This window comes from Dendrobates tinctorius, unplaced genomic scaffold (genome assembly GCF_039654945.1).
Source record: "Dendrobates tinctorius isolate UK_male_01 unplaced genomic scaffold, ASM3965494v1 ptg000008l, whole genome shotgun sequence".
NCBI classification, from domain to species: domain Eukaryota; kingdom Metazoa; phylum Chordata; class Amphibia; order Anura; family Dendrobatidae; genus Dendrobates; species Dendrobates tinctorius.
Genome location: NW_027361676.1, coordinates 71838351 through 71851645, shown reverse-complemented (window position 1 = coordinate 71851645; position 13295 = coordinate 71838351).

Below are 13295 nucleotides of genomic sequence, written 5' to 3'. Positions count from 1 at the left end.
ACAGCGGGCCTGTTGCTGGGGAGTAATAGTGGAACCACACACAGAAATGGCAATGTCGGGTATAGGTACATTGGTAGCGGGAGGAAACACCAGGAGTTCAGTCTTTGACAGGTTCAGTTTCAGATATAGTGAGGACATGATATTAGACACAGCGTTTAGACACTCGCCGGTGTTTTCTAGAAAGGCTGGCGTGATGTCAGGAGAAGAAGCATATAATTGGGTGTCATCAGCATAGAGATGGTACTGGAAACCAAATCTACTGATTGTTTGACCAATAGGGGCAGTGTACAAGGAGAAGAGGAGGGGGCCTAGAACCGATCCTTGGGGGACCCCAACAGTAAGGGGAAGGTGAGAGGAGGAGGAACCGGCAAAAGATACAGTAAAGGAGCGGTCGGTTATGCGTTGTCTGTCATTTTTACGTCACTTTATGGGGACGTGTGAAGGTCTGAAGACCTTTAGACAGTGGATAATACAGATTTATGGTGGCTATAGAGAATGTTGGCCAATATAAAGAAATGTCATCAAAAAATTATTTGCACATCTGAAAGCGTACTTGACAAATATCAAATTATTATGCACTAGTGTTGAACCCCATAAAGTAAAAAACACTGTATATATACCATACGTTTCCATAAAAAAAGTTATCGCAGCAATTAAAAGTCTCGTAAATCAATTGTATAAATATTTTTAAAAATACCTTTCAGAAAAGAGGAAAAAAATATTTTCAGACATTAGACAAATATTAATCTAGAAATCTTTTCTTCTAGCCAAGTCATCCGTATTACCTGGGCAGTGAACTTGCACAAAAAATTAGTGCAAGTCATAAAAGTGTCTAAAAACGTCTAGCAAAGCAAACCCTGCCCATTTTCACCATCAGAAACCTGAACCGTTGGTTGGCTGCAAATTAGATGAGAAGTGGTGCAAATAAATATTAATATTCATATTGCACAAAGTGTCAATGCGGTATCTGACAACTACATGATTAGTGCAGTTTGTCTCAGTATATTATTAATATTCGCTTACGGTACACTGTCTCGTATGGCAGTATTATTTATCAGCAGCAAGCTGCTTCTGTTCATTAACTGTGGGGCGTCATCCAATAATACTATGGTGTTTTTATCCAGTAATGGTTTAGTGGTATTATTTATTTACTGTATGGTAGTAATATTTCATATTGATTATTATTTAGGGGCTGGGTTAATCTTTAAATGCAGTTTTCATATAGATTGTGGTACAGCATAGTATGTCTTGTATTTTTTAATACAGCACATGACATCTGCAGAGCACAATCTATAATCTATATCAATGAACAACAAGACCTTGCTATTCTCCTGAGAGCAATGCCAAGTGGACATACCATATAAACTTATCAGCCATGCCACCAATAATTATTTTTACAGCATCACAAATGAACAGTAGTTTTATTGTTGACCCCCTTTGTTAGCCCCTTGAGACTTTAACCCCTTTTGGGTCTGGCTTGCATTATACGTGTGTGTGTATATACCGTATTTTTCAGATTATAAGATGCATTGGATTATAAGACGCACCCCAAATTTTGAGGAGAAAAACAGGAATTTTTTTTTTTAATAAAATGGTGGTGCTTCTTATAATCCATGTGTCTGCGGGGATGGTGGCTGCGGTGAAGCGAGGTCCCAGGGTCGCTGCTGGAGGAGGCAGTAGTGGGGTGATGCTGCAGGCCGCAGGCTGGGATGAGGGGGTGTTCCGATGTGCGGCGCGCCGCTGCGGGTGTCTAAAATCTCATTTCTCGAGATCTTGATGCTGAGATCTCCATCTGCGCATGCGCCACCCCCGGCAGCCACTTTCCCGGAGTCCACCACACAGGAAACCATGGAACTGCCGGGGCTGTGGCTTTTCACAAAATGTTGGCAGAGCCAGACAGCATTGGAGACACCCGCAGCAGCACTGGGCAGCAGCGCCGGACACCCCCGCAGCACCGCCGGACACCCCCTCATCTGCAGCAACGGTATAGGTGAGGTATATACGCATTATAAGACACACACCCATTTTCCCCCCAAATTTGGGGGGGAAAAGTGCATCTTATCATTCGAAAAATACAGTATTTGTGTGTATATATATATATATATATACTGTATTTTTCGAATGATAAGATGCACTTTTCCCCCCCAAATTTGGGGGGAAAATGGGTGTGTGTCTTATAATACACATACATATATACCATCATTTTGTAGACAATCATCTTGGCTATCTCATATATAATTTTGTCAATTTTGCTTCAATGCAGATTCTTGTCATGTCACTGCATTGTTACTGTTTTGCTCCTGATGGAACAAAAATATTTTTCTTCCTGAATACTACAAAACATAACCTGTTCTCACATTCCCTAATAGCTCAGTGTGTTATTAGGTTGATTCCCAAGTAAAAGGTCATTGGTTTGAATTGAGGAGCAGCCATGAAGAAAATTTCCCAAGAAAAGAGAGCATCATCCAGCTCATTGAGAAAATTGCCAAACTGCCTCATGTGAGTGCAATGACAGTTGGAAGAATACAACATGAAGTCCATCCATCCATTCTGAAGCCAAGTCGGCTCATCCCAAGGTCTATCAGTTTTGGTGCGACAAACACGGCAGTGGAGGTGGCTTGTATGCTTCATAATAGTGAGATCACAGACGTTGATGCAAGCACCGTGCGACTCACGTTACACAAGTCTCGAATAGTGGCTCGAAGAAAGGTGAAGAAGCCTCAATCTTAATACTGTCATAAGCGTTGGTTCAAGTTTGCTCCCCCACAACCAGCCCCTCTTATGTCCCCCACATCCAGCTCCTCTTATGCTCCTACAGCCAGCCCTTTTTGTCCCCCACATCCAGCCCCTCTTATGTCCCCCACATCACCCCTCTTATGTCCCTCACATCAGCCCCATTTATGTGCCTCACATCCAGACCCTCTTATGCCCCTACAGCCAGCCCCTAATGTCACTCACATCCAGCCCCTCTTATGTCCCCCACAGACAGACTGACTTATGTCCCCTACAGCCTAATCCCCGCTCCCTGTTCATCGTGGCCAATGTCTCCTCTTGCTTCCTGTACAGCAGTGGATGCTGGATGCATGATGATGTCACTGTATTGCGCCATCCGACATCCCCTGCATGCACCTTCTCCAAACGAGAGCAGACAGGAAGTGGCCTGTGCCCTGCTGGAGTTCCTGGCAGGTAGCTGATTACTGCTCCTCTGCTCCTGTCCCGAGCGGTGCTGCTCTGAATTCAATTGTACTCATCTCTGATAGACACCAATACAATTGAGTGCAGGGAGGGAGCAATGGCTGGAGTGCAGAACAGAGAGAGGGGTGAGCGGTGTCAGTGCACCCCCTTTGGAGAGGAAGGAGGTAGTTTTCTAGGTGAGTACCTACCCTACCTACCCCTCGTCCCGGCCCTGCCACCCGCTACCTTGTTAGGCCAGCAACACACCTGGGTAACACACTAGTACACACACACTCAGCTTTCCCAAGCAGTCAACAGGTACACTTCTTGCACTTTGGCATACACAAGGTAGGACAAACAGGCTATACTTTCCCTCTTCATGGTTGTGGGTAAGTTAAGAGCCACCAAAAAATGAACTTATTAAAATGCGAAAAAGGGTAAAGTACTTACAAAGTTATAAAAAGATAAAATAACAAAAAGACATACACACAATGCAGAAACAGTACAATATAAAATTAATAAACTAAAGCGACGTCTTACTGATTGAATTTGTGAGACCTGGCATGGGAGTCAATGCAGAAATTTGAACAGACCTAGAATTTACCTGGGTTCTCCTGGGTCTGTCAGAGAGTTTTCCCTAAGTGAGAGATTTTAATTGGTCCCATTCACACCCCTCAACCCTCCTCCTGGTCAGGTAAGACGAGGGAGGCGAAGTGTATTCCAGGAAAAATGGCTGCAGGATATCATTCTAATTTATGTCATATTTTACAACAGGAAGCTCCTAGTGGAATAATATTACCGTAATATTTTGGAGCATTCTTTCACCATCCTAGATGTGATGTCCCTGGTATGGACTGCAGACATCCAATCCACCTAATGACAATTATCTTCCCATGCATATATGAGTACCTCTTGGATAGCAAGGAAACACGTAGGGAGTAGACTGGCCCAATACTAGCTTACTTATTTATCTACTCCCAGAAGAAGATGCTGCGAAGTGTCCTGGAATATCAGATTTTTATTTATCTAATCCATAACATGATCCATAACAATATTACATACAAAGGTGCAATTTCCAATACATTTTGAACAGTCTGGGAAATAGTCTGAAAAAAAAATTGTTGACTGTAATTTTTTTTTAACTGGAGGAACTTGTGCAGATTAATATAATTGGAGTTATTATGAAAAAATATATACGGTAGGTTGGTAGCTATGATTATATATGTCATAGTGATTCCCTTTATTAAGTGCACTGTTAAAAAAAAAACAAGAATCACCACCAGAATTGCTTTTTCATACATTCCTATAAACTAAAAAAAAAATCATGTTAATTAAAATGACCATATTTATCTTAAAGCAGCTCTGTCACAAACCTGGATAGCTTTTGCTCTTACTTTATTCCTTCTGCTCCCCTGAGTATGCTGTTTTTGTTTCTTTTTTTTTTTAAAGGAGATATCCAGGACTTTATAAAAAACAAAAAAATGTACCTATGCGCTAATAGTCAGGTAATTGCAACTTACCTGCCTGTTGTGTCTGGCTCAGTTCTTCCCCGGCACAGAGCGGTCACTGACCACTGGTGCCGGGGAATCAGCTGCCTTTGCTGATGTCACATCCACAAAGTGGAGGCTTCTTTTCCGCTCCGTTCTGACAATGGGGCGGGACTTCTGGCATCATTCTGATTGATATCAGGATCCCCTCTGCCTAACTTGGGGAGCCGGCTGTCAAACAGAATAATGTTGGAAGTTACGACGCATCGCGTCAGCAGAGGCAGCTCAATCCCCAGCAGGAGCTGTCTGTGACCGTTCTGTGCCGGGGAAGAAAGGCGCCGTGCACAACAGGCAGGTAAGTAGCAATTACCTGCTCATTAGTGCTAAGGCACTTTTTTTCCATAAAGATCCAGATATACCCTTTAACCTTCCATACAGTATGCTTTATGGACCTTTTTATTTATTAATTATTATGGTCTTTATCAACTTTATCAATATTCTGAGATTAGTCCGTAGGCCAGCTCTCCATGTAATGCCCCTTCGACCATAAAAATTAGCACCAAATGAAACCGCATGGCACATTAAAAGAAATAAACATCGGAATCCTCAGGGTAGCAGCGGGACTAAAATAGGAGAAAAAACTGTTTACTTCTGACCTGGTGACAAGTCCTCTTTAAATGATAACTAAAAACTGTGGGTCATCCAGTAACAATAATAAACACGTTATAAGGTGAGTTTCCGGTAGGACGTTTTAGTGCAGGGGCTGTGACTTATTGGACATGGCAAAAATAACACATATTTGCACCTTTATAAGTGATTCCGCTCTTCCTGAAGGACACTTGGCACACTCCGCACCCACTCACACGTACAGGAAGGCAGGCTTTCTTTCAAGCTCTTCCTAGCTTTTGGTCGGGGATAAGATTAGTGCTTGCACTACAGGCAGCTGCCAGAGAGGCACCTGCACTGCTCATTCTAAAGAGGTCCCAGTGGCTTTGGAATAGATTGTGGTGGTTTGGTTTCAGCATGGTGATCTGTTTGTTCAATAACGCTTGGGAGCACAAGTGAGCTCTGTATTAAGGAAAAGAAGGGTTAGTCCTATGCAGACTCAAGACTTCGAGCTTGGTAAAAAGGGAATCGTGTAGCTTTGTTCCAGAGAACAGTGAAGAACCTTTGATTTCATGGAGATGATGATATTTATTCTTGCCTACTCAAGGGTGAAGCCCAAGAAACAAGGGAATGTCCCATTCAGGGCCATTGCAATGAATTAGCTCCAAAAAACATGGCCTGCTTTTTCCTTTCTTTTTTTATGTAGGGATTTGATTGGAAATCGGCCGTACTCAACTTATTTAAAGAAAAGAGGGGAAAAAAGGGAATTCATTCATTGTGAGAGCAGAGGAAACATGTTTAATCACAATCTGGTTTCAATCAATCTCCCTCTGTTAAGCTGATGAAACATTTTTAATCTTTTTTTGGGGGGGGAAAGCCTAAATTGTGTCTGGTTCGACTTTTGCCCAAGGAGTGTGAATTGTGGCTTGAGTGTCTAGAGGTGTCAAACAACCAACAGCACAATACAGTGGCACAAAATGAGGGCACTGATGGAACGACAGTGTGAAATAGATGGAGCCATATATAAAGCCAATATCATCAGCATACCAGAAGGATGCATGAGGTCCCAAGGGGTTGTCCCAGATAAGAGAAACTTGTTTGCTGTCTTTTGAAAGAACCTCCACACCTTATCGAAGGACGGTATATAATTTTGAGGCTCATCCTGACATGAGGCAGAATCTCCTGCTCCTTTTATTTGCACAGACTCATTTTTCTAGATTGAGATATCAAATAAGACCCCCATATGCTTTAGATGAAAGTCAGACAATCCCACCGATTTTGAAGAAACAGACGAACATCTGTTTGGGAACCTCCGGAGTCTCTCCACCATTATCTGCAAATGGAATTTCAACACCACATCCTTTGGTTTTCAGGGGAGATCTGCTATTTTCAGAGGTGTCTGATATCACCTTCCTTCACTTTGACCACTGACAACACATGGTCAGAGCATTTACATGCAAGGAGGAGGAGAAGGAGGCGAAGGATAGCTGCCTAACGTTCCACCATTAGGTATCTCCTGTGCGACCAGCTTTAGCTATGTTTGTGAGTCTTCATCTCTGATTCTGGTGGTGTAACTTCGAACATCTCCGTTCATTTTAACGTAATACATTTTAAAAAGTAAAACTATCATATAACTATTTTCAAATTGTAAAAATACAAGTAGATGTATAATACCCAGTTAGAAATAATTGGACATTGACCAAATCTTTGTAATTTGGGCCTGTTTGCCACTATTTTTGATTGATTTTGAAGTGTAAACTTTCAGGTTTAATTAATGGAGTTGAACTAAAATATCCTGTGAAATGTTTAGGAATTGCAACCATTTTTCTACAAAGCCTCCTCATTTCAGGGGCTCAAAAGTAATGGGTCAAATTAACTTTACCATAAATAAAATGTTCGTTTTGAAGACTTTGTAGAGATTCATTTGCAGGTAATCACTGGCTCAGTTCTGGAAGCCATGGACGTCACCAAACGCTGGTTTTCCTCCTTTGTGATGCTTTGCCAGACCTTTATTGCAGCTGATTTCAGTTGTTGCTTGTTTATAAGTCTTTTTGCCTTAAGTTTTGTCTTTATATGAAATGCTGCTAGATTGGATTGAGATCTGGTGATTTACTCGGCCTTCGCAGAATATTCCACTTCTTTGCCTTAGAAAACTCCTGTGTTGCTTTCGCAGTATATTTTGGGTTATTGTTCATCTGTGCTGTGAAGCGTTGTCCAATAAACTTTGCTGCATTTGGTTGATTCTGAGCAGAAAGTATCACCCTGTCCACTCTACAGAATCCATCCGGCTGCTTCTATCTTCAGTCACATCAACAATAAACACTAGTGACCCTGCGCCATTGGAAGCCATGCATGTGCATGCCATCACACTGCCTCCACCATGTTTTACAGAGGATGTGCTGTGCTTTGCATCATGTGTCGTTCCACAGACAGAAGAGGGCCTTTGTGCAGGAACAGTATATAACCTGTTGGAGTAGAATATTTCATGATAATGCACCTGTTTATGTGTCTGTGACAGTAGCTATTTGCTTCTTTGAAGGTCGAAGTGGGCCGACTTACCCTTTGGGCCCCTGTGCAACTGAACAGGCTGCTGCAATGGTGCGCCCTCCCCTGTGTCAGAGGTCATGTGTTAGATACTAATTGCAGGTTATTCTTTTTCTTGACTTGTCCAACAATATTGTTTGTTGACTTTTAATCCTAGACTTTTACAAATGGATTTCTTAGGGTGCCCTGACTGACCCACTACCAGACTGACATTACTGCTTCCATTACTGCCTACCCATGATTATTACCCAGCCTGTCCAGACTTCTGGAAATAGTCATCTCCTCCTATAGTATCAACTACCATTCTGTTCTGTGCATCGGACGTTCCATCATTTTCATACCTGTGCTATTGATAGAAACATGCTGAGTGCAGATCAAACCTTCGTAAGGCTCTTTGCTGTGAATTGGGAAATGCTCAATTCCAATGTGCATATGCTCCGTCACTGAGCCCCGGCCGCTCACCTGTGCAGACGTTCTCCTGTCTTATCTGGATATGCGTATGGCTTCCTATGTCTGCTTATTTTACTGTGGCGCAGTGGTGTTTTAAAGGAATGAGGCTGATACATCTCCTGACCACCTTCCACTGCTGCACGATATGTTTCACTCAGAATAAGAGACGTAGTACCGTGCTCCATCGTCCACTTCAGTACTCCGTAACTTCCAGACAGGGGCAGGGCAAACGTCTTGGCTGGTACTTGCATGCCAGCATACAGGAGATAGGTGACAGGTCGAAATGATCTAAAATCATGCTCTTCGTATGTACAGATGCACTGTGGAGCATCCAATAATGATAACCCATCTTTTGCCGCACATCAATCTCACGGTATTATTTTACATGAACGGTATTATTTACACAAGTCTTTCTTGCATGCATATATTCACCAGCTGTGATTGATTTAATTGTATGTTTGGGATGTAAGAGATATACAATATATATACACTGTGCATGTACTGTGTGTGTGTATATATATATATATATATATATATATATATATATATATATACACTGCTCGGAAAAATAAAGGGAACACATCCTAGTACATTGTGTTGTTTAAGCATTCCCTTTATTTTTTTGAGCAGTATATACTGTATATGTATGTATATATATATATATATATATACACACACACACGAGTTAGCCAGACTTGAAACGCGTCAGAATTTCTTTATGACGATGCTGCTATTATAATGAACTCACAATAAATAACTTTTTTGCTTGTAATTCGTTGTGCCGAGTTGAAAGACCTTGATCATCACTTTGAACAAAGCTACTTGATACCTCACAAGCCTTATTCATGCAGAGAAATGGATTGCCCATATATTGGATGGGGTGAGCTGCATCTGCAACCTTATTTTTACAATCTGTTCGACTCAATTTTTTGTGCAAGTGACAGGTACTCTTTAAAGGGAATCTGTCACCATAATTTTGCTACCCCATCTGAGTGCAGCATGATGTAAAGGAAGAGACCCTGATTCCACCGATGTATCACTTACTGAGCAGCCTGCTGTCGTTTTGATAAAATCACTGTTTTGTCTGATGCAGATCTAGCAGTTCTCTGAATGCTGAGCTCTGTATAACCCTGCCCACACCACTGGCAGTTTTCTACTCATATTCTTACAGTGTGCACGGTAAGCTGCCAATCAATGATGAGGCGGGGTTATACAAAGCTCATAAATATGCTTGACTACATGGCAGCAAGTTTACTAATCCTCTAGTGATAATCTCCTGCTGATAAAACAAGGAATTTTATAAAAACTACACTAAGTAGCCCAGAAAGTGACATATCACTGGGATCTGGGCCTCTCTCTCTCCAATATGCTGCTTTCAGATTAGAAAGCAAAAACCTATAAGCGCTATACAGCGAACGGTAAGCAAAGTTCTACCCAGTATTGTGCTTTGTGTATTTGGCCCAACTTCACATTCCAACACTAAGGGCTCATACTCACTTGCAAGAGAGACTCACACGATTCTCGTGCGAGTCTCTCACATGAAAACCCGGCACTGGGACCGGAGTGTGCGGCTGCATAGAAATACATGTAGCTGCATGCTCTGGTCCCAGTGCCGGCGGCAGTGCCGGGTTTTCATGAGAGAGACTCACATGAGAATCGTGTGAGTCTCTCGCAAGTGAGTGTGAGTCCTAAGAGTGGGCTACGCTCAAAACGCATGAGAGTACAGGAGCCACAGATTTTAAAAGAAATGATCCTGTGACATAGGAAGGCACAGGTGAATAATAAAACAAATATCATATTCCGGAACCAATGCAGAGCCAGTGTCAGGGTCGGGGCACGGTTACAGCTGCCACTCTGTATTCTCTGAGTAGTGACTGAACAAGCAATGGTGCCACCCCAGTGACTGAAACCTGAATGCTGCCGGGGGTTATAAAGTTCTTTTTCTCCCCACAGTATTCAGCTAAGTACGGGCACGTTAGTAGCGCTTTTTACCTGCAGATTAACCCCATAGTTCCAGTTTAATAGCATTTTTTCTGGCAAATGGCTCCTTGGTTATATGTGCTAAAGGAAATCTGTCACCAAGTTCTGCCTACGGGTTTGAGAGCAGCACGATGCAAGGGAAGAGACACTGATTCCATTGCTGTATCACTTACTAGGCTGCTTGCTGTTATCTTTATGCAATCACTGTTCATCTATTGCAGATTTGTCAGTTCTCAGAATGCTGTGCTACATATAAGCATGTTCACACCACTGATTGGCAGCTTTCTGTGTATTCTGTGCATAGGCACAAAGCTGTCACTCATTGGTGGGGCGGAGTTATACAGAGCTCATAAATATGGAGGACTACATGGCAGCAGGTTTACTAGTCCTCCAGTGAAAATCTGCTGATAAAATCACTTTATTAAAACTACAACAAGCAGCCCAGTAAGTGACACAAAGCTGAAATCAGGTTCTGTTTCCACAATGTGCTACTCTCATATTAGGTGGCAAAAACCTGAAGACAGATTCCCCTTAAGCGCTCCTCAACCCAGCCCTCTGCACTTGAGTGACAGATTTAGCATCCGTCCAAGAACACACTACAGCTGCCACCCAAAAGCAGTTGAAATAATGTCCAAAAATCTTTTATGACCTTATCAAGGGGAGAAGTGTGTAAATAAAAAAAAAAAAGCAATAAAAACAAAAGTAAAAAAAGACACCCGCCACCAATCTGAATCACTGCTTCTAGCCCTGCTCCCGTAAAAAAAACAAAAACATATTTATGATATATAATAATTTCTATGGAAAGGAGAATAGAATTTAAAATGTATTGTAATGTAGATGTCTTTTGCTGTAAAAAAAAAAAAAAAAAAAGTGAAATGAACGTATTTATTTCACTGTTATCAGCAATATACACTCACTGGCCACTTTATTAGGTACACCATGCTAGTAACGGGTTGGACCCCCTTTTGCCTTCAGAACTGCCTCAATTCTTCGTGGCAGAGATTCAACAAGGTGCTGGAAGCATTCCTCAGAGATTTTGGACCATATTGACATGATGGCATCACACAGTTGGCGCAGATTTGTCGGCTGCACATCCCTGATGCGAATCTCCCGTTCCACCACATCCCAAAGATGCTCTATTGGATTGAGATCTGGTGACTGAGGAGGCCATTTGAGTACAGTGAACTCATTGTCATGTTCAAGAAACCAATCTGAGATGATTCGAGCTTTATGACATGGCGCATTATCCTGCTGAAAGTAGCCATCAGATGTTGGGTACATTGTGGTCATAAAGGGATGGACATGGTCAGCAACAATACTCAGGTAGGCTGTGGCGTTGCAACGATGCTCAATTGGTACCAAGGGGCCCAAAGAGTGCCCAGAAAAAATTCCCCACACCATGACACCACCACCACCAGCCTGAACCGTTGATACAAGGCAGGATGGATCCATGCTTTCATGTTGTTTACGCCAAATTCTGACCCTACCATCCGAATGTCGCAGCAGAAATCGAGACTCATCAGACCAGGCAACGTTTTTCCAATCTTCTACTGTCCAATTTCGATGAGCTTGTGCAAATTGTAGCCTCAGTTTCCTGTTCTTAGCTGAGAGGAGTGGTACCCAGTGTGGTCTTCTGCTGCTGTAGCCCATCTGCCTCAAAGTTCGACGCACTGTGCGTTCAGAGATGCTCTTCTGCCTACCTTGGTTGTAACGGGTGGCAATTTGAGTCACTGTTGCCTTTCTATCAGCTCGAACCAGTCTGCCCATTCTCCTCTGACCTCTGGCATCAACAAGGCATTTCCGGCCACAGAACTGCCGCTCACTGGATTTTTTTTCTTTTTCGGACCATTCTCTGTAAACCCTAGAGATGGTTGTGCGTGAAAATCCCAGTAGATCAGCAGTTTCTGAAATACTCAGACCAGCCCTTCTGGCACCAACAATCATGCCACGTTCAAAGGCACTCAAATCACCTTTCTTCCCCATACTGATGCTCGGTTTGAACTGCAGGAGATTGTCTTGACCATGTCTACATGCCTAAATGCACTGAGTTGCCGCCATGTGATTGGCTGATTAGAAATTAAGTCTTAACACACAGTTGGACAGGTGTACCTAATAAAGTGGCCAGTGAGTGTATATATATATATATATATATATATATATATATATATATATATATATATATATATATATATAACAAGATTGAAAAAAACAGCACAAAATAGAAAAAGAGATTCGGGTGCAGGCCCTCCGGGTACATACCAAACCTCCAAATAGTCCATCAAAAAAGATGAACCGAAACATTGCTGCATGGGCACATAGCCATATGGGCTATTAAAAAAACACTTTATTGAAAACCAACATGGTGTGCTGCCTTCTTTTTTGATGGACTATATATTTATTTACACATAATTATATAAAGGAATATATCAATTACATAAAATTAGTTTTGTACTCCAGTCTCAATGGAAAGATTGCTGGAGTAAAATGCACCAGATTCAGTTATTGAATAGAGATATCATCATGTCTGGGCAACTTCTATCGAGATCTTCAAATTCAAGAATAGTAACAGACTGATAGTAATAAATAGTAAAATAAAAATAAAGTAAAAACAAATAAATAAAAATAAATAGTAAAATAATAATAGCAATAATAGTAACAGGCGAAGGTAAATAAGCAAATTTTGATAAAAGTACCATTAATAAATTGGTATCTATTGGTAGGATTCCAGGAATGATGGTTTTATAATCTTTATGTATTAATATCATTCAGTGAGAGTTATTACTGTAGTCTCATGTGCCTTCTGATAGGCAGAAAATGTTATTTTTCTTTGAACTTCTCAATAGCCCCTTTATTTGCAGGACCCCAATGCAGCTGCACTTGGTGTAGAAATACTATGATTCCCCCCCTCCCTCCCAATTTTTTTTTATATAGACAGTATAAAGTGTTATTTCTTACAATATCCCACACAAACTTTGGCTTCATGCATCAGAATTATTATGCAGCGAATTTATAAAACTTCCGTCAAAAGCTAATAAAGTCTAAACAGGCAGCACA